Here is a 23272-nt window from a genome sequence, read left to right as displayed (position 1 = left end):
TCATGCTAAGGGTTCTAGGTTCTCTGCAGTGAGTGGGGAAGGCCGCATTCTGCTTTTATGTTTCTTTCTGCTTTCTTGGCTTCTTTGAGTTTGTCAGGTTACCATGGCTTCCTGGGCTTTGGACTTTTTAAGCTGTGGGTTAGAAAATAATTTTCCTCTATGTGCATATGTGGATATGTTATGTATGCATACATACAATAAATGTGCATATGTTTAGATCTGTGCATATGTATATACACAAAAGTTTCTTCAGGAATATAACTTTTTAGATACTGAGTAGTAGAAAAGCAGAGCAAAATGCTTGTCTTTGTAACCATAAAACATCACACTGAAATCGATTAGATTTCATCCAGTGATGTGTAGGGTTTTGATTTTGTTTTAACAGTTGAGCATACAGGCTGGCCAAATCTGAGGTGTTTGTTCTGAGGCCAAATCCAGGTGCTTGTTGTTTGCTGGAAGGCTGCTGCATCTCTTGTGTCTTTGGAGGAACTGCCTCAGGGAGCAGCAGACTACCTGAACCTTAGCTCCTGCTTCCCCTGACTTGTGTGAGCCAACACCTAATGAGCTTACTTGATTCCTCCATAACTGTTGCACTGTGTGGCTCTGAAGTTGCTGTCCATCTGCAAGATTTAAAGCAAAACTCTTGACTGTATCTGCTGTTGACAATGGAAAAAGCAGATTTGTTCTGTCTTTCTATTTCTTGGGGGGGGGGTGTTGAAGAGGGTAAAACTATATTTGATATATGAAAACATTTTTCAAAACGATAAGATCAAAACCTCTGTAATTTGATTTGTTGGGTAGGAGGAGGGAAGATGGAGGGAAAAAAATGTATTCTATAATGTTCTTCAATAATATTGCAACAAACTAAGACTCCAGACCAACAAATACTTACACATGTGTTTAGCTTCAAGTCTGAGGTAGACCCAAGGGGCCTGTATTTGTATTTGATTAATGACAATTATTTGAAGAGAGCTGGACTGGGTGGAATCAACTGGAAAAAATATGTTGCTATAAAAATGTATGCTTTCTGTAACATATCTTTATACTATTTCAGTTCTGTTATATTCTTTTATCTTGCATATTTGGCACACAGCTGTAGACTTCTAACATAAGGAAAAGGTTGAACTGTCGAATTCTGTTTAGGTTTAATCAAAAGTGTGTAACTATGTCCCCATTTGCTAACATGAGCCCATGCAAAGTGCTGTTAACACCAAGAAACATGCAGTCAGAACTGGAATCTTAATTTAAATGAGCTCCAGGGGCTGATCTCTCCTCCTTCCTTTGGTGGCTCTGGTGAGTTCAGTAGCTCTGTTTGTATGATTACAAGATTGACCTTATAGGATCACTTCATTAACAAGCTCCTTAACCTTCTTATGTGTTACACCTTGTCTGTACACAAAGCTGGCTGTTTGCAGCTAGGTGTTTGGGAGCAAGGACCAGGCAGAGCCTTTGCAAGTAAGAGGTAGTCAGAAGAACCTTGCAGTACAGCAAGAAGTGTTTTTAATGTGAGAAGTAGTAGAGTGCTGGTACAGAATCTGATATGATAGGATTACCAGATCACCTCCAAGCTCCCCTCAGCTGTCAGTGATTCCTTTGTAATGACTGAGGAGAAACAGCCCATGATTCATCTCAGCCTTCAGGTAGGGGTAGGATTTGGGTCCAGACTGATGGCTGAGTCCAGGATGTCTCTGAATGTGAGCCAGGTTGCTAAGTGACTGGTGTGGAGATGGTCTTTGCTTTGAAAGGAGATGAGAAGGCAGTTTAGCCCACGTTGTGTAGCTGTGAATGTGAACTAAATTGCTCTCTTGTCTCCAGTGACTGAGTTGAATGTGCCTACTTCCAAACTTTTTTTTTTTTCTTTTCTTTTTCTTCCAAATTGTATCCTGCCCTAGCTATCTAAGCTTGATCAGAAGAATGAAGGCCTGGAAGTGCCTGCTTTTCTTTAATATCTTCAAAAGTACATGGATAGCTGCTAGGAGACAAACAATCCCTTCTCTTGAAGGAGAAACATCAGTGACAACTTCCTGGGAAAGTCCTGCTGAGAATTCCCAAATGGATTTGGGTTAGGAGAACACCATTCTTCCCAGTACTGTTTCTGGCTCAGGTTTCTAGTTTCTTCTTGTTTTTTTTTTTAATATATGGGTTTTCTTTATGCAAAATGGAGGGCCAGATTTGTTTAGTTCACTGTGAAATCTCTTCTAGAATTAGATCTCTAGCTCACTCAAGAATTCAAAGAGAAATGCAGACAAGCTTAATAAGTCTAAATCCACAACTATAGTTCTGCACATATCCAGCAATGCTTAAGCTCTTGAAACTACTAAACCAGAATAGATGCCAAGGTAATGTCTAACTCTGCTGCATTACGAACAGCTGACTGATAAAAATTGCTTTCATAGAATCATTAAGGTTGGAAAAGACCATTAAGATCATTTAGTCCATCAAATCATTACCACCATGCCCTCTGAACTATGTCCCTAAGTGCCACATCTACACAGTTCTTAAAAACCTCCAGGGATGGTGACTCAGATATTTTGTTTTGGTACCTCAGCTGCAGGGGATGGGTTAATGCCACAAACACTAAATGAAGCTGGGCATTGACCTCAGCATAGGGAAGGCATGCATCCTCTCTAAATTCCAAAGTACTGAATGTCTATTTAAAAAATACAGATTTACAAGGCCAAAGATGGCCTTTTCTGTGTATTTCCTCGATTAAAAGTAGACAGCAGTGAAATCTGCTCTGAGGAGCCTAACTCCAAGTCATCTGTAAGGAGACTGCTACTTCTCTGAATTCAGAACTAGGACACAAAAAGAGGAAGAAAGATGTTAAATGTGCCAGCAGCCAAGAACCTTTGTGAAGCTGGCACTTTCCTATATCTCTGTAGCCAAATACTCAGGAGGATTAATGGGCTTGGGCCTAAGCTGCTGCTTCAGCCTCAGCCTGAAGGCCCTCTGATCTGCTGGGCATGTCTGTGCACTGTTTAAACAGCTGCAGAGCCCCATTCCTGAGGGACCTACAGGCTTGTGCTGGGTGAAATCTTGTATACACAAACACAGTTTTGTGTATTTCTTTCGAATCCATCTGGATAAAAGGTGCAGTATAAACAGGAGGTCATCAGTGAGGATTACATGTCTTAGCTCCATCAGCGCTATGACTGCAATACGTTTTACCTTTTTTTTTTTTAAGAAAATCACGGAATTGTAGGGTTTACCTCACAGTAAATAAGTGCTTTCTCATGTTCATATGGAACTTCCTGTGTTCCAGTTTGTGCCACTAAAAAGAGCATGGCCACATCCATTCGACTCCCACACTTTAGATATTTATAAGCATTAATAAGGTCTCCCCTCAACCTTCTCTTCTCCTGGCTGAACAGTCCCAGCTCTCTCAGCCTTTCCTCATAAGGGAAATGCACCAGGCCCCAGTCATCTTCATCTGCTGAACTCTCTGTAGAAGTTCCCTGTCTTTCTGGAATTGAGGATCCCAGAAATGGACATGATGCTCCAGATGTGCCTCACCAGGGCAGAGTAGAGGGAGAGGATCACCTCCACACTCTTTAATGCACCCCAAGATACCACTGGCCTTCTTGGACACAAGGGCATATTGGTGACTCATGGCCAACCTTGTTAAACCAGAACATCCAGGCTCTTTTCTGTAGAATCAGCCCCTTATGTGTACTGATGTGTGTGGTTGTTCCTTCACAGGCCCTTGTTGAATCTCATTAGGTTCCTCTCCACCCATCTGTCCTGCCTGTTCAGGTCTTGCTGAATGGTAGCACAGCCTTTTGCTGTATCAGCTGCTCCTTCCAGCTATCGTCAGCAAACTTGCTGAGGATGCACTCTATCACTTCATCCAGGTCACTGGTGAAACATTGAACAAGACTGGACTGAGGGGAACTGGGGACTCCTGGGGAACACCACTAGCAACAGGCCTCCAATGAGACTCTGTGCTGCTGATCAGAACACTCTGAGCTCAGCCAGTCATCCAGTTCTCAGTCCATTCACTCCCCATTCACCTGTCCCATACTTACTAAGCTTACCTACTAGGATGTTACAGAAGACAGTGTCAAAAAAGACAGTGTCTTGCGGAAGTCAAGAATTAGCTATTTAGACTGCCCCATTCTGTCCAAGCTTTGGATTCTACCATGCGTCTGTTTTCTCCTGAACTAAGACAGGCAGTTCAACCTATATCATGACTATAATCCTACTGCCTAATGCAAGTTAACAGAAATAATACTGTATGTCTCTCCAGTGCATGAGGTTGTTTGCCACATAAGAAAATTAATCTATGACTCACTTACGTGAATTCAGTGAATGTAACAACAAAAGCAATAAAAATCTTTGTTGTAGCAATCTTTGTAGGATACCCTTCGAGACTCAGGTCAAGAATTCCCAGTCTCTTCCATCTAGTCCCATTGCCATACAGTTCCTACTGCAGGATTACAGGACTGAAGATGGGATGGCTCACCAGGAAAGTTTTATCTTCCCAGAGCCTGTTATGATGTGCCATAATGATACATAAATGTCCTGTAGAGATGATCTGGTAAACTGCTGCGAGACCACAGGAGCAGTGGATAAGCCACTTAGCAGAAATTTCTACATTTGACACGTCACTAGCACATGTCAAAAGTATATTAGAAGGAGAGAGAGATTTCAGATTTTATTTTCTATCAAGTTGTGCTTTGCATGTCTATAAAGACTCCACAGCAAATAAGCAGAACAGTGCTGGAGGGGCCTAATGCTGTTGGATTTATATCAATCATTTAGAAATATTCTCGTCTTTAACAGTATATTACAGAGCCAGTCAGGTACACATATATGATTCTAATGCATAAGCTACCAAAGTAGCACTAACGTGCTTGTGTAGCACTGAGAAATTACATTCCACATATATTATCATGATGAGAATAGTTATTGGACCCTATTGAGTGCAAAGTTCTGAAGCTGATAAGCCATTGAAAATGAAAGATTTGGATTCCAGATATCATTTCATCATTTTCCATCTATTGCACTTGTGAGTTTCTGTGCTTAGAGAGCAGCATCTGCATGAAGCAAGGAAGAGAGCCCCAGGCCTCTCTCATCTTAGATGTTATCCTGTGACCCATCTTTTTATCTGTTCAGAGCTGGTCCTCTGTCTGCAGTTTTGAGAAGAAATTCCATAGCCCTGCAGAGAACTCTTTACCAATCAGTATTTCATTGAAGTTGGCACACACAGTGAAAGTTTTATTTTCAGTGAGTCAGTATTTTCTGAGCAAAAAAACATTTTATCTGGAAATTGCCCGCTAGCCTTCATGATGTGCTGGCATACACCCCTTGTAAAACAAGCTCCCAGCTGACAAGGAGGATCCTGCTGAAGTAGATATGGCCAGCAAATGAGATACTCCATCTTTTGCACTCTCTTCCATGGTTACAATGGATTGAGTGCTTCTGGCTTTCCAACCTGCTTCACATAGATGTGAGTGAGGAAAGATGCCTCTGCCAGCACCAGTGCTTCATTAAAGGTATAGCCCACGGATGTGAGCAGAGAGTGGTAGCACAGGGAAGATTCCTGCAGGACAAATTAGTCATGAGACATGTGCTGTTGTTAAAGCAGTGATTTCTTTAGGATAAGGAATGGCATAGCTGAGAACAGTGCCTCACCAAACTTCAACACAAAGCCTCTTCAGTTCTTCAGCATGGGGATTACAACTGTAAGCTAAAAAAAAAAAAGTATAAATGTTTATTTTTACCTACATGTATTTCAATACCATGGGAACAGAACTGAATGCAAAGAATTTATTAAAAGGATAGCAGCATGTGAACAAATGAGGCAAGTTAATACAATTTAATACACATGATTTGAGAAAGTCATTTATGGAAGGAGGAGGGAGGAAAAATATTTCAATGCGAATAGTGAAGTAATGCTATCAGGAAGGAGTAACTACTTAAGCAGGTTGGGATGGGGAATGAAAAGGTAGAACTGCAAAGTAAAGGAGAAGTTCCCTATTATCAGAAACATGATGGAACTGAACGGCTTGCCTCATACATACAAAAAGCATGCAAAATAAGACTAAATGAAACCCCAAAAGCCAAACTGTTTTTAGTTTGTTTTGTTTCTTCTGAAGATGATAGCAAATCTCTCAGCAGCTTCGGTAAGAGCTGGTTTGTGCTGACCCACAGTGTTACTGTGATCCAACTCTGGGGGTGGAAGTGGCTCCCAACAGTGAGACCCAAGGTGCAGGAGGAGGGGAGAAAAGGTTATGGGCAAGGCCTGACTAGCAGACAACTGGGGCCTTATCGTCATCCTTCTTCCTCCTCTCTCCCTCCAAAACTAGGATTTAACACCAAAACACTGCTGCAGTCTTTAGTCTTTTTCTTAATTAAAGGCTGTTTGTAGACAACCTAGATGTTGGGTTGAGTTAAGAAGCAATTCAAAGCTCTCTCTGCCTTATTGTGAGCTATATGATACAAGAGGAACAGGAGCTGGTATTTGTAACCTGCTAATGCATTTTTTTTCTAATAAAGAGCAGCCTGATAGCAGTGTATGCATATTCATTTCCTCTAATCTGTCTTGAAATCCATTTACATGATCAGTTAGCTGAGAAAGGAAATGAAGTTCTATTATCCTACTGCCTGCATTCATAAATATTTTTCCTTAATCAATTGAAAAGGTCATAGTACCGCAAGAAGCTGGTATCACAATTCCAGAAGTAATCACGCCTTCTCCTCTTATCAGGATGTCTCTCACCTTAATACCACTTGAAGAGCCTGGTCTGAAAATACTGTGGGCACTGAGCAGTGCACTGTGTGGAGAGATTTTGTCCCCCCTGAGAACAAAACATTTGCTCACTTTCGATTCAGAGTGTGCATATCTGCTTATCAAAGCGATGCCATGGGCTTCCAGCACTTCTATAAGCCTTGGTCAGCACAGGTGTGAGGGGAGTATGACTGTTTTATAGCATCAGTTAATGATGGTGTTGGAGATGTCACGTTATGCATAGTATGTTTGTGTGCTCGGCACTATTTATCACTAATCACACTGGCATTCTTCATACGTAGCACTGGTTTCCCTAGTTTCTGGGGAATGTGACCTTGAATCTTGAGTATTTTATAGCTCTGCTTAAATATATTTCCTAAATTCAGTTTGAGTAGGAAAGAAAATCTGGGAGCTCTTAAGAAAAAAAAAGCTGAATAACCAAGTTTTGAGCTAGAAGAGAGAAATATTTGTACTGCAGATAAGTGTGAGTTTTCATGGGATCTCACGGCAGGGATATTTCACTGGAATGCCTCTCCTCTGCACATTTAAGGAGCATGTAATAGGATACTATATAAATGAGTGGAAAAAAGTCATCGTGGCATTTTAAGAAGGAAATAATTGCGTTTTACTACCCATTTGAGCATCACAAAGCAACATCAATTCTAGTTTGACCCTCTAGTGTTGCTAACACATGGCAGTTAGTTTTCTTTTATTTAAACTGCAACACTAAGTCATTAGTAGAGCTGGACATAAAGGAAATTCCATTTTATGTAGAAATTTGCCATTTCAAAATAGACCTTATTCTGATTTGGAAACGAAAATGGAATAAATGTGAACTTTCTTCAAGAGAAAGAATTGAAAGTTGGCCAGAAGATCCTGGGCTATTATTGGACCCACCTGGTTGGAGGCTGAGGAACCAAAGCAGAAGGTGGTAGGAAAGCATGCAGCTTTTTTCCTGAAACTGTTTTTATTTTTCAAACCTGTGCTTGACTTTCTTTATGCACTGAAGTACCACTGACTTTGGGAGATTAAATTCATGTTTAAGTTTAAATGGATATGCATTCAAGAGAGTTCAGTAACCTTCTCTTGTGATCAAGGAGACTGATGGCTGGAAGCCATCACAGCTGCTCTTACTGTGGACGCAAAGGTGTATGTTAGGCTTGCAAACCAAGGAAAACACAAGTTTCTTCTACATAAAAAGTGGCAATTGGAGTTTGGAAACCACCATGTACAGTAGTACAAAATAGAACTGATGTAGTGATGCCATGTGCTAGGCTAATCATAAATGCAGATTTGTATGCAGCCCAATTTTAGAACACTGTTTAGGATGGAAGTAATGTACTATCTCTGCATTTTGAGATGCACTAATTGCATATGAAATTCCAACCAAGAAAAAAAATAACCGAACCCACAAGATAGTACATTAATATGACTTCTTCCTGTCTTTCATCAATCATGAGCAAGTTATCTCTTTAATGTGTTTAGTCTGTGCTGGCTGAAGGCCTGGGATCCAAAGCTTTTGGACATTGGTAACCCAATAGCCACTACTTTACTACTGTACTGGCTGAGTCACATTCATTTCTACTAACAACTAATTTATTTTATAATGTAGGAAGCAGGAAAAGATATCAAAAACAACAAAAGCCTTCAAAGATTTATACCCTTCTTTAGAAGGACCTGAGTGTCCTGGTTTAACAACAGGTTAGCCATGAGCCAGCAGAGTGGCCTTGTGGCCAAGAAGGACAATGGTATCCTGAGGTGTATTAAAAAGAGTGTGGCCAGCTGGTTGAGGGAGGTGATCCTCCCCCTCTACTCTGCCCTAGTGTGGCCACATCTGGAGTAATGCAGTCAGTTCTGGGCTCCTCAATTCAAGAAAAACTGGGAACTTCTAGACAGAGTCCAGCAGAGGGCCACAAAGATGGTAGGAGGCCTAGAGCATATCTAGGCCCCTTATATCTAAAGTGTACATCAAGAGGATGGGGCCAGACTCTGTTTGGTGATGCCCATTGACATAATGAGGGGCAGTGAGCACAAACTGGGACACAGAAGGTTCCATACAAATATGAGGAAGATCTTTATTGTGAAGGTGACTGCACAAGAACAGGCTGTCCAAAGAGGTTGTGGGGTTTCCTTCTCTGGAGATATTCAAAATCCACTTTCCTGTGCAGCCTACTGTAGGGAAATTACCTTAGTGGGGGGTTGCACTAGGTGATCCCCAGAAGTCCATCCAACTCCTACAATTCTGTAATTCTGTGATATCAAGATATGGCTTACACATAAAGTATGGATACAAAGAAATTAGAATTGTTGGAGCATAAAATGTTTGGTTCTGCAGAGCAGCTACTTCTTTATCTGTGTTTACTAAAGTGACTGAGTTATAAAAATCATTTCATGAAAATTCTGCAATAACAGTGCTTGTGGATATACTCTTGAAAATCTGATAAAACAGAGTTATAAAGTTAATGTGAGGAAAAGTAAAGGCTGAATAAAAAACTTTAAAAGTGAAAGTATTTTTTTCAGTCTCTGCTATTATGCAGTGTGCAAAGCATTGTGACCTTTCTAAAAGATGGAAAAATATTTCTTACACTTATTTGCAAAAGCAAATGGTATTCAACAGATGAAGTATAGTTTGGAGTTAACTGCTTCTATTCATGACATATTTCTGCTGACAAATATTGTTGCTTGAAACCACAGATAAATGAAACAATGTTTTCAAAAGTAAACTTTTCTACTTCTTGTACTGGATTTATGTGTTGTTATAGTTATATACTATATACATCTGTGTTTCAAAAAATTATTCTTGAAACTCCTGAAATAATTTTTTTTCCTTCATTTCAGTGAATAAGCTAAAGATTCTCATCCTGAAAACTTGTAGGTTTGCTGCTTGAATTATTTTACCTGAAACACTGAACTTCTATTTAAAATGATTTTCTTCCTATAACAATATAAGCCAAAAAGTGAACTTTTTTTTCCCCTGATAAAATATGTCCAAATTGAGCAATTTGTGGAGCGTTGAACAAAACCAGAACCCTTTAGTTAAAATAAGTTAAGACAGTGGATTAGGAAGGAAGTTGTGAGAATATCCCCTATTTCTCCTCCTCACAGCTGGCTTTACCAGCTGAGCTATGTTCTTGCTCTGCACTGCAGCCAGGAGGATGTTCAAGATACAGCAGGACCATCCTCCATCCTGAGAAATGCAGTCTCATGAAGGAGGTTCTGTGGAGAACAAAACAAAACAACCAATAAGTGGACTAGCTTCCCATCAGCTAGAGAACCAACAAGCTGGCATAATCTTTTGCACTTCAATCACGTTTTGCAAATACATTTGTTATGTCTTGGGCCTCTATCGGTGAGATATTGCAACTCGTAGCTTTTACTGCTTTTAGAATGTAGTCTTGTAACTTGGGCAATTAGCTAAAATACAAAGCTCTTGGCAGAACTTGCAGCTCTCGTGAATGCTTTGATAGTATTGAACATTATTGCTAAAGAACACATATTTAACTAAAGACACCTGTACAGTCTGTCCATAAATTTTCAGAGCAGAACCTCACTTGTCTGCCTTCTTTTTTGAATTTGTATCTCCAGAAAAGCTATATTGTTCAGTAAGAACCATAACTATGAAAATCTAGTTTCCAATAACTCTATTCTTATGATTTAATAAATTTTTTAATGAGTTATATGAGCACAAAAGCTTCTACTTTATTATACACTGGGGAATCCACACTGACTTTCAACAGTCATGAGAATGCTTTTTCCTATATCTGACTGTGTACTCTCATGATATCTTTTGAAGCCTTTATTTTAATGTCAGAATGTTATTTTAATGTAATTTTAATGTTAGAAAAAAAAGTGGTCTAAGAGCTATGGAAAAGGAAACAACACTGACCAAGCACAGAAGCCTTTCTTACAAAATTGGGTTAAAATGGTTCCATATCCTTATCAAAGGAATAGATATAATTGATATGTAGACTAGAATGATTTATTAAGATTTTTAGTGGAGTAATTTAGTTCTCATGTCCTCAAAATTGATTTCACTTTGCAAAATATTTCATTGTTGTTCCATCTTTTACTGGAAGTTTTTAAAAGAAAAAAAGGGAGATACACAATATTAAAATATCAAGTCTGCATTTCTAAAAGGTGCCAATGATTTACAATGCTGGGAAGTCCTATGAGGCTGAGTTCTAGAGTGAACTAAAGTCTGGAAGTACGGCCGTGTTTTAGTGCTGAGCCATCAGGTGTGAGTGCTCGCCTGACTGAAAGAGCTTTCATTTGTTACTACTGGCTAGACGTGCTAATCATTAATCTGAAGTAAAGAACGGCATCAGGTTAAACTGGCATCTCAGAATATTTGGGCTTGTAAAACCCCGGAGTGTTCTGTTGTGTGCACCCTGAAATGTTGATGTGTGTGTGTGAGTGGAAACAGTAACCTTGTACAGCTGCTTTTTGACAGCAGTGTGCAGAGCAGGAGGCCAAACATCTGAGGAGAGGTTTGTTTTGCTCTCTGTAGCTACAGTCACTTCAAAGTTTGGATTAGCTCTTTTCTTCCATGACAGCTATTTCGCTAAATCCAAAGTATTTTGCAAAACATAGCAAATTCTCTGAAAAAACGATTAATGAGATTCTCAGGTTCAAGAGTGTATCGGAAAGACAAAGGCACTTACCTGGAAGGAGTGAAGCTCAAACTCAGCTCCTTCACTAGTTCTCTGTGGGGAGCTGAGTTTGGCTCTCTTTTATTCCCAAGGTGAGTTACTAAACTGTAGGATACTGATAAAATTCCAATTGGTCTCCTGGAATAGGTTTGGTTTCTTCATACATGTATTATGATTTTGGTTTTGTTCGTGTTGGAGCAGGCTCTGAAACCTCAGTATATTTCATAAACTGGAATTACTGCCTTTCAGCCAGTCCTAATAGGACCCTCGCTTTTACCGAATGCAAAGGTAGATATTATGATACTGTGTGATAGATTTCTGGTAAGTTTAAGTTTAGTTAATAATGAAAATAAAGGAGTATAATTTGGGTTTTTTGTACATAAGTGGGTGGCTAGCAGGACTGACTACTAAATCCTTTGTACTCCTATAAGCACCAAATCCGTTGAAGAGGCCTAAGACAAAGGTGTAGAGTTCACTGAAGACCTAACTGAACCAAGAGCTCAAAATCAACCTGACAAACTCAGTAACCTGGATGAAACCATTATATGCTCAGCTTAGGGAGAAACTCAAAGCAGTTGACATCTGTCTCCAAGGCAGTTTTGCTTATACTGCAGATCTTTCTGTAGTCAGTGGCTGAGCCCGTCACACAGCATATAGGAAATTGCTCACCACAAATAAGCATCCCAAACCCTATCAATTAAACAAAAAAAAAAGCATGAAATAATGTTTTACTCTATTTCTAATTTTATTCAGTAACAGATTCATTATAGTTCATGATAGAGATTCTACTTCATGGACTGTTTCCATCAGCAAGCATTAATATGTCTGCTAGGACAGCTGAGCTACAAACTACCAGAAAAAAAATCTTGGTCTGTTCTTGGTTAGGTTCATTGGTCGATCTTTATAGATCTCTGTATCTAAAATATCTAATATCTAAAATATCTCTGATCTAAAATATATAGTGATCTATAAAGATCTATGGAGATCGTATGTAAAACATGAATAGTTAATCTAAGATGTTCATCTATGGATGAAGCTAATTTTCAGCTATATTAGATGGAAAATTTAGTGTACATTTAGCAGAATTTAAGAAGAATTTCAAGGCTTTTAAAGATGCTTGACCTAGAAATTTTCATGTTATATCAGCAAATATCCAGCATAAAGGGAAAAGACAGGACAGCAGTCATGAAAGATACAACATTTGATGGCTTCCTTCGTCAAACAGAATTACCAGATAGACAGTGCAGTGCATCTGATCTGTAACAGAGGGGCTGCTGTCTCTTGATTTACCAGCACCTATTTGGAAGGTACTACAAGTCTCTCTCACTCTCTCACGCACATTCTCTTTGTCTTGCTTTTCCCCTCAATTCCATGAACTGGTTCTCTTCCATTTCAACTAAAAGATAATATTTACATTATCTATACTAACAGAAACTACAGTAGCAGTGGGAACTTTCAGTCACAGGGCAGGGCAAGTAAATAAAAGGACATCTTGTTCATAGAAAAAAAAAAAAAAAGGTGCCATAAATTGCCTTCTAGATTGGTGACTTTTTTGAAAAGCCCTCCTTAGCTGTATTAAATATACTTAAATAACTAGATCACTCCCAGCTGAGTGACCAAAGCTTCTTGAAAAGAAATGGCTTCATTTATTGGGTTATTAAATGTTAGAAAGCTGAATTGTATTTTGTTCTAGACAAAACTACAAGTCTCAACTTGTAATGTTTATGTTTCAGTGCCTACTGGATCCTTTTTGCTATGCAGACTACGCATAATAAAATTATGAGGGCAACACATTCCACCTCTCAGACATCTATATTAGGATAGGATGAATTACTCCTTGTAAATTCCTCTCCACTGGCTGAGAAAGGAGCCTGTGGGATGATCTTAGACTCAACACTCAAACTTTTTAATATCTAAAATTAGGAGAGCTAAGTCTCACCCATAGACAGCATGCTGCTTGGCTAACTGGGGCAGCCTTTGTCCTGCAAGGCCTTCAGTGCCAACCATCCACATCTGACAGGGTTGGCATCGTTCTGTAGCTGCCAAGTAAAACAGATTAGAGGGGCTATCCAATTCCATACTTCTGTCCAGATGAATTTTTCTGGAAAGCCCAGTGCAAGCTGCCCAGCAAGACCTGAAAATTTCCATCTGTGGTTATTTTCAAGACAAAGCCAACGCTGGCCTGAGCTAGTGCTGCTCACAGCCCTGGACTAGATGGGCCCCCCCAGATTCCTTTTAGCCTACATTTCTGTGGTGTTTTGTGTTGTTTTTCTCCATACTGATGACAAAGCAAGTCCAGATAATTAGCTCTGGCACAGACATTGATGATTAGGTTAGATGAATGCCAGCTCTGGTCTTAGGCTGCTTCTGTACACGGTTTGTTCTATTTTGATGTCAGATAAGTGTTCCTGAGGTTTATGGTAACACGAAGTTTTCAGTAGCAATAAATATTAACTCATGGTTGTATTGATACCAAAATATAGAAAGGTATCTCTAGTTGGATGAATTTAGGACAATCTGAGAAAGGCATTTAGTTTGGGTGGTATGAATTCTTCAAAGTGGATATTCACCTGTTTTGATAACTGTGGCAGAAGTTGGGATAGGTAGCTTAAAATAGATATCTAACATGTAAATAGCTAAAAATGAGTGATTTATTGCTACCTTGGTAGGTTGGAATTCAACCTTTTTTCCTAAAGAATTTTCTGCCTCCTTTTCTAGCTTTCTCATATTACTTGGAAAGTGAAGATTGTATGGCAGATATAGCTGTTTGAAAGATAAAAAAAAAAAAATCCTTGTTAAGAAGAACAGTTTTATCTGTCCTTTTTATTACCAAAAAAAAAAAAATTGGATTTAGAATCAGCCTTTTTACATTTTCCATTATATTTTTATAATAATAATAATTACACCATATACTTATTTCATTTGTTGTTTTGTTTGTATCTTTTTCATACTAAATAAATTATTTTAAGTTTGCATAGAGAACAAGAACATTTCAGGCAAACTAAATCTTTCTCTCTAAAATGTTTTATTGTAATTAAAAAGACTGTATGTGATCCTACTGAATGGGAGCAAGGGTTTGGGGTGTAGCCATGGATAATGAAAGCATCTAGAACAGGAGAGAGACATCAACAACTTTTTAAGCAATAGAATGGCACTAAACCCTAAGCTGCAGAAGAGTATAGTGCCAGTGACAAGGAAGACTGCTTTGGATTACTGCAAGCAATGTTGTTACTATTTTTGGAGTATTACACATTAACGATCTAACAGACATATCTGTTTTTCAAAGATTTGATCCATGCAACAGTTCCGGTACATATAATTATTTCTGGAAAAGTGTTTATTTATTTTTATTCAGGGTTAGCTGTTCCCTTATGTTTCACTCCAACTCCTTTCCTGCACAGACATCTCATTTTAGGGACTTGTCCTGCCAGCCACTATACTATCTGAACACATTCCATATAAGTTAGAAGGCATCAGTGTACTCCTTTATAGACATTATACAGGTTCTGGCTCATCTCCCTTTTCAATTCTGTAAAGCTCTGTTTGCCATGAGATGTTCTTTAGGGGAAAGAATGAGAATGTTCTGGTTATGATAAAATGTACTCTATCGAATAAAAAGGGCTGGCAAAGTTTCCGAACTGTGGTCAGACTCTGTATTCATTTAATCTCCTCTGAAAGTTCCATGTTTTCTTTCTGCAGTCACACATGAGTAACTAGATCTCCAGCTAGTTTAAGTCAATATGGCGTCATTGACATCAGCTGTCTTTTACCCAGGATGATCTGGGTATTACAACACTAGCACACAGAAATCTAGGCAGTACAAGAGCTTCCAGAACTGAACTAGTTCCTACAGAATCAGCTTAAACATCTCTTCACTGTTCTTCTCGTGTATCTGTTATAACTTCAGGCATTGAACTACGTGAAGATAAAATTTTTGAGACCACTGAAGCAGTCTGGTCATTTTGCCGTGCCCAGGTTACTGAAATTTTCTTCCTAAAGAGAGCAAAGGCATGAAGGTGGCAACCCAGCTGGGTTCAGTAAGGCCAATGCTGTACCCGACTTGGAAATACGAGTTAGCTTGCTTTTCAGAGATGCAAAGTCTCCTTGGGGAATGAATCACTGATACAGGCTCAACATTCAGCCATATTCCTCAGCTGCCAAAGCCCAGACAGGCAATGGTATCCTTTGGTGGAATCAGTTCAAAAGTGCCTTTCCATAAGGACATGGTATATCCCAAAGTCTATATACCTGTCTAGCCAACCTGCACAATCTGTTCACATATAATAAGAGCGATTCATTCATTTATAGGTTTGCAAGAACTTAAAATCCAGTTCAAAGTCTTTGGATAGACTTATATACATCTTCTTTTCTGATATTTAAAATAATGTTATATTCCACTTCATAAATGGTATCTGGATATTTAACATCCTCAGTATTTTCGAAATTTGTCACTGAAAGCTTCACAGAAGGGGAGATAGCAGATATTCAAAGAATCAGTTGCCTAAAGATTTCTAGTGCCAGTTAAATCTCTGCCTGCAAGAGAGTATGGGTCTTCTACAGATACTGAGAACTGCAGGTGATTGTGCTACAGCAGTGTGGAAGGTATTATGCTTTTTTTGAATCAGATTTAAGTTCTAAGACTGTTTGCTGAATCTGTATTTGAGTTGCTGGACTAGATCTTATGCAAGCAGTGGTCATAGAAAGTATTTTCTTGTGATTCTTGCATAGGTCTGGAAACCCCATCATGTATGGAGAAGTCCAAGCATTTAGGAAGATGTTGATTTAATCATAATCATTTAATCATAATTAGTGAACAACATGGACAAACTGGAGAATTTGAGCAAGGCTGATGCTATCTCTTAAGCCGGTTTAGGGAAGAAACACAAATTCAAGAAAACAAGAAGTAATCTGTTTATGGAGATAAGGATAAATCTAGCATAAAGTGTCAGGAATGAAGAGAAATTCTTCCTTGTCACAGAAGAAAACTTTAAGCTTTTGTAGAATTTTTCAACTGTAATCCACCTGATAGCGAGTCCAGAAAGGGACAAAGTTGAGTGTTTGTTCTCAATTTATTTCTAAAATATTATATGACAGATCTCTTAGAAAAGAGATGGAAAGAGGGAAGAGATCTTCACCTCAAGAAACAGGCATTTCTGTAGACTAACCATTTCTAGTGACTGTTGTAGGCAAAGAGTAGCCAGAGATCTGAATTATGGGGAAGAATGCTGTTGGATGTTATCTTCATTTTGGCCCTAGCAAAAAAGCTGTTTTACAGAAAGGAATACCAGAGTTTTCAGTACTGGGTGCTGGGCACTTATTAATTACAACTCTGACCTTTATTTCCTTTTTTGCTTCTTGACTTCTGGAAAGTATGTTAATCTATCCTACCATATGGTCCTTAAACTGACTGGTGGTCATAGTGATTAGTAAACATAGCCACTATTTCTTGAAGAACCTGTGGATCACTTCTTCTGAGGTGGGACACAGTGTATCTGAAAAATAAATATTAAGGCTAAAAGGGATTGTGTAGCTCCAAAGGATGCTGTAACCAAGTCTTAGCAAATGCAAAAATTGACTGCTTTTAATTTCAGAGAAAATTGTATTTGTTTCCAAGTTTATACTATTTTTGACATTCTAGCAAGTACTTGAATAAATGCAGCACTTTACATATAAAAATTGCAAACCAAAGGGAGGCAGCAATAATTTAACTCAGAAAAAACATAGAACTCTCTATTTCCCATTGAGTTGGCAGAGAAGCCTTCCCATATCCTCAGAAGAAATGAAAACAGATGAAGAAATTCTGTACAGTGCTTTCTCTAGTAGGAAGCAGATCATATTGCTCACATCTGTTACCAACATGGTAGAACAGCTCTGTTCCCATCAGAGGGATGGTCAGGATATCTGTGATTTGAGGTTTTGCTGTTTTAGGAGATATACTTTTCATCTTGTTGTGGCTTTTGTTAATTTTGCCACAATTTTATGTTACGAAGGAGCTCCTCCTTTTCTGTCAGTAGTACAAGGTCATTCTATCAGAGTAATATAATACATCACCAGCTTGAATGCTTCAGGCATTAATTTTTGTTCTGATAAAATTTAGCCATGCATCTTTACTTCCTGCATTTCTCTGGACATTCAGTCCAATGCTAATGTCAAACGTCACCGCATGTTATACTGATATGTTAGGCTTTAAAACCAGGTATTGACAAGATCTGAAAGTACAATATCATAATGTTTAATTTCTAGGAGTGTTTTTTTTTTTTTTTTATTCCATGAGCTATAAATAATTTAAGTGATGGAAATGACCTAAACTGCTTATCCATTTTCCAGTTTGCCAGTACGCAGCCAGGGGAGAAATAAACAGATCTTCATGTCTGAATGCCATACAGAAAGGAATTCAAGGATGAAGAGGAAGGGATACAACAAAACTGTAGCTTCACAAATAATAGTAATTTCAAGAAAATACAGTCTAAAGCACTTCAGAAATATAAAAGTCTTTGTCAAATTGAAAGAATCTATCACTTTCTATTGGAAGATTTGGAAGCAGTAAGTATATTGAGCTTTGCAAATTTCCAAGATGGAAATTGCCAGAATAAGTCCTTATGACTTACACCCTTCTGAATATCATATTCCAGTAAAATGCCATTACTGGTTTCTACTTCAACCAAATGTTTAGAGAACTGAATAATATAATGTTTAGTCCTAATACGTAAGGCAGTGATTAGAAGGGACCCTGGAGGGCTTGCATAATAAACTAAGCAGTCAATATTGAAATCTTCTCAATTCTAAAATTACTTGAGAAAAGAGAGATATTGTATAAAATACATGCAAGGAAAACAGGACATCACTAAAAAGTAGCTACAACTGTAATTTTTGCTAAGTGAGCTGCCTGGTACATGGCAGAAGACTATAGGGAGTACCAGTGGAGTAACACAGAGCAATAATGAATAAGCTCAGAATGCTGAGCATCAGCCAGCCAGCAGTTAAGGAAAAACTGAAATACTCAGAAGGCACATCTTAAAACAAAAATTCACAGCGGTGAAAATCAGGGATACATCTGACAGTCTACAATTACCTGAGAAATGTCATGCAAGGAGACGAACCAAACTCATCAGAGTTTGAAGGGTGAAAATCTGCCATTTTCTCTACAGAAATGCTCCCTAAATACTCCAGGATGAATCATCAGTTAAAGTTAAATTTAGCATAGGATATCTAGGAGACCAAAGAGTGTAAAGCCTGTTTCTTTTGGATCACCTGAAAAATTCAGTCTCTCAGAAGAACAGAAGACTTGAAATGAGTGTTCCAGAAATATAAAAAGTATATATAGAAGAAGACAAAGCAGGCAGTAGGTATAAAAATTGTACTTTGTTTGTGAAAGACATACACACAAAAATGTGTGATGATGTTTGTGTAATTTATTAGGTGAATGTTTCTGTTTCTATTGGGACAAAAGAAGAGAGTGTCCAGTTCAAGGTAAAGAATTATCATGGCTTTCAATTCTGACTCAGAACACCATTGAAGGGATAAAACTCTTCATTCTTACAAGTGATTAAAAAAAATTCTGAGATCGTTACTTTGTTTCTTACCTTGTGGGTGTCAAATGCATTTTTAATTATGTTCTTTCTACTACAATTAGCATTGTTAGCAGATGTTTTTGCTCAAAAATTAAGACTGGAAACCAATATGTTTCTTAAACTAGCTATGTTTTTCCTCAAAGAGAGTTGTGATCTAATTGGCATGTGTATTAAAAGGATTTCCTGTTCTAAATATGCTGATTTCCACAACCATTGTTACTATATGTAACATATGTCTCCAAAAGCACAGTATTCTCAAGTCACCAATGCTCCAGAGCTTATACTGTGAAAGCTCAAAAATCTCATACAGTTTCTAAATTTCATTCTTAACTTCTGAGTTCAGTAGGACTTAAAGGCATTTATGACCTTTCATGGCAAGCTCAATATGTTGCAGAATCAGGCCTTTAACTATTGCCACAAGAAAGTATTCAGAATACCACTTTCTGGATTTTGTCATTCAGAATGTCTTTAAAACTGGTGTAACAATTGAAAGAAATTTCAAAACATCTGGAAGGCATCACATTTCATATCAGTGGTACCTGTTAGATTTAGGTAGAAAAGTTCCAGATAATGTATTTTTAAAAAATATTTATTTTTTTATTTATTTATGCTGCCCCTAAAGAAAATATGTTGATACACATAGCTAAGTTCTTAAAAGTGTAGCCATTCCAATCAGGTCTGAAAAAAAAGATAGTAGAAGGATTTAAAATTATTATGATGGCCTTGGACTTGTTATAGGAGAGCCAGATTGGAGATAGTAGGATATATAGAAGGCAAAAGAACTAAGACTTGAAGGAAAACTGGAGTTTTAACAAGAGCTATTAAGTCGAATATGAAATATCACATCCATATGCTCAAGAAACCACATGTTGAACAGAAGGAATGGTAGACTATCAAAGCAGTGACATAAAATTTGTTAGGCTTGGCAAAGCAAGTCAGAATCAGTACAATAAACAGAACACTGAAATGCTTAAATAACCTTGAAGAACTGTTGTAACTGCAAACAATGTTTTCCTCTTAATTAAAAAAAAAATGTGGGAACAATTCTGTTAGGCCATATTATGTTTCAGGTTTTTTTTTTTTAATTGAAAGTACTGAGCATTACAATATTTTTTTTTCTATAGAAAATACCACACTCATGAAAACACTACAACACTACTTGTTAAAAGTTGCACGAAAAATATCTGCACTTCATAATCTGCAAGTAAAAACATGTACAGCATAACAGCAGCAAATTGCTGATGAATGGAAGTGCTGTGTGTGTACCTTTACAGTATTATTTCATATCAAAATATCATGCCTTATCTACAGAGATAGCTCATTCCTTGCAGTGCTGGAAGCTTCATACCCTGCTTTAGAACTTCTGAGGACAATGTGTCATCTTCAAAACTCTTTATATTTTCAGATATTACACTAAGTATTCTCAGTCATAAGCTTAAATTGATTCTTTTACTTTTCTTTAATGTAAACAGAAGCAAATATCATTCATGTATTTCAGACAGAAGTTACAAAAAAACCTGAGAAATTACCTAAACAGCTTCCACAATGTTTTGTCATTTACACTAATACTATGTGACTCCACAAATTATTACTAGTATTTACAAGTAGATATTGCCTCTGAGCCTTAGGAGGGCAAGCTGCAGCATGTAGAGTGTACTGCACGCTTCTAAAGCCAACAGCCTTGTGAGAAATCATCTAGACGTTCTTGTTTTGGCTTGTGAGGAATTTAGTGCTCAGGCTGCAGCAGTTTACAGTTGCTAAACTTTACAAGTGCTTTAGCTTCCTGTTCGTGTGTTCAGATAGCAAATCACACAGGAATCAGCCAACAACGGCACATCTATAACAAAACAAAACAAAACAAAAAAAGTCCAACAGACTGTTTTCCCAGTAAATCACAGTGACAATCTGACAAAAGAAATTGATGAAATTGTAACATTTCTTCCAGTTTTATGGGGATGATTCAGCACTGGGGCTCAACTCCAAAGGTTCAAAGCATCTCTGTTGTACCATAAAAGACAAGAGGCCCCAAATAGAAAGCTGTTGATTGTAATCCATTCTTCATTTGCAGTGAGTACAGAAAACAAATATAAATATATTCGGAATGATTTGAAGGGACAGAATGGAGGAATTTTATCCCTTCCATTGAAGTAGTACATCCCATACGTGATCTGTACTGTGAGATCCTGTTAAGAAAGATATCTCAAGCAGCAGCAAGTTAACTCTCTGGGTGTATTTGAAAGGAGACAAGGCAGATCCAGAGTGTTTTCTCTGGGCAATATTTCATTATGAAAACAGGGCTCCATACTATGTAGCCTTTTGTGTGCACCACTCAGGTGGGATCTGCAGGACTGTCTTTACTTACCCCAGGAGACTGGGCACATACAAACAGCAGTCTGGTAGGAAACTTGCACCTCCTCCTGCTTAAATCAAACAGTGACTATCCATAACAAAGTGTCTTTTGGAACAGCTGCCCCAGTTACCTTAAAAGTTAGCGTGCTCCCTTTTCCCCATCAAAATTACAGTGACATCTGACATCTCTCTAGGACTTCATTCATATTTGCAGCCCATATGGATACATGCCTCCCCATGAGAATGAGGTTTTCTTGCTCACCTCCAAAGAAAAGGGAAAGAAAGAGGGAGAGGAGAGAGGGCTCCATTAGGGTTAGGAAAGTGAGGAGGAAGTCAAGAGGAATAAGCAAGAGTTTCATCTCTAAGCCTAAAGCATTTCAAATGAGATTAAGGCTTCAGTTCAATTACTGGAGCACAGCTTCTTCTTTCCAAATTAAAACTGGCAAGTGTGTAATGAAGACTAATTGCATATTTTGCATGTTACAAGCATTGTTTTATTTATAAGATTTACTTATTTATTATCCTCTAGAATCAAGATTTTTGGAAGCAGATATTTAACAGACACACCTGTTCCATAAGGATGAATTTTAACGCGCAGTGCAGATCAGTGTTGACAGTGACCCTCAGCCTCTTTTGTTCATTGTCTTTCTCCTTTGCAGGGCTGTAAAAACCTCGCTTTGTTTTGGAAGTCATTAATGATAGTACCATTACCAGCAAAGGATGATTAAAAATTTTCAGATCTTCAAACAAAGAAAACTCCTGTAGTCCCACTACTTAATATAATTTAGATTACCAGACACTTTAAACTTGTAAAATTACTTTAAAGTATATAAAGTTTGTTTGAAGGGGGAGTTTAGCCCAAAAACTAGATGTTTCATTTGCCAGGCTACCCTGGAAACTCCTTCTTGTTCTTGATCCCAAGACCAAAGGCCAAGTCGCAGCACAACTTGAAGAAGGCTATGAAGGCAGAAGCTCATTCCAGCCTGTCTTCTGCTTTACTGAGGAATGACCCATTTCTGGGATCCAAAGGAGTAACTGCTATAGACAGTATAAATATAAGCAAATCAATTTTGTGGTATCTGGTTTCATGTCTACTCATATGCTGGGAAATTGCAAGTCTTCCATCACCTTATCACTGTTTATCAGTGCAAGGAAGACTGACTCCAAAGCCAGAATCAAGCCTCAAATGTTTGCTCAGTTTTTTCTGTGCTCTGAGTAAAGAGTGGAAATTATTCTGCAAGTTTGAGCCAGATAGTGAAGCCAAAGACTAAAGGAACATTCAGCATGGTGAATCACTCAGAGTGTTCAAAGGGAAGCTCTTCCCCAGTTTACCCATGCTGGGGTCAGTTATGTTTCCTGTAGGGTTTTTAAATGCTAGCCTGCTGCTGGCTTTTAGCCAGGCCTAACGTTGGCGCCAGGGAGACTCATCATTTTATCAGGCTTGCCTCTGTTACATGAACATTTAATTGTTTGTGGGATATTCTTAGAACACAGAAATTATAGATCTTTCTGGCTTTCAAATTAATTCATTCATTTGATTTATTTGTTTTCCCTAATAGTACAAGAGATTTCAGCTGAATATTTATTTGGAAGAGCTTGGTATATAAAGAAATGTGAAGAAAAACAAATGTTTTTGTTCCATTCAGATTAGCTGGCTGCAGTGAACAGGGAGAATTCACAGCCCATGTAGACACAGAAGAAAAGCCAGTATAAATGTTTGCTTTACAGTATTCAATAAGAAGTGCTAGGGGCATAACTTGTTCCTAGGGAAAACTGTCTGAGCTCTGCTTTCTGTGTTAACCACAAACCTCACAATGCTTTCTGTTCTTCAGACTTATTGTCTTCCTTTGACTTTTGTATAGATGCCCTAATTAGTAGTGGGGTACCACTCCAAGGCATGCAGAACACAGAGTTGTTGTACTGGTGCATGTTCACTCGAAAGGAAAGGAGAATCTTTTTTTGGAGTTTTTTTT

Source organism: Meleagris gallopavo, chromosome 1 (genome assembly GCF_000146605.3).
Source record: "Meleagris gallopavo isolate NT-WF06-2002-E0010 breed Aviagen turkey brand Nicholas breeding stock chromosome 1, Turkey_5.1, whole genome shotgun sequence".
Classification (NCBI taxonomy): domain Eukaryota; kingdom Metazoa; phylum Chordata; class Aves; order Galliformes; family Phasianidae; genus Meleagris; species Meleagris gallopavo.
Note: the sequence above shows the minus strand (reverse complement) of the source record.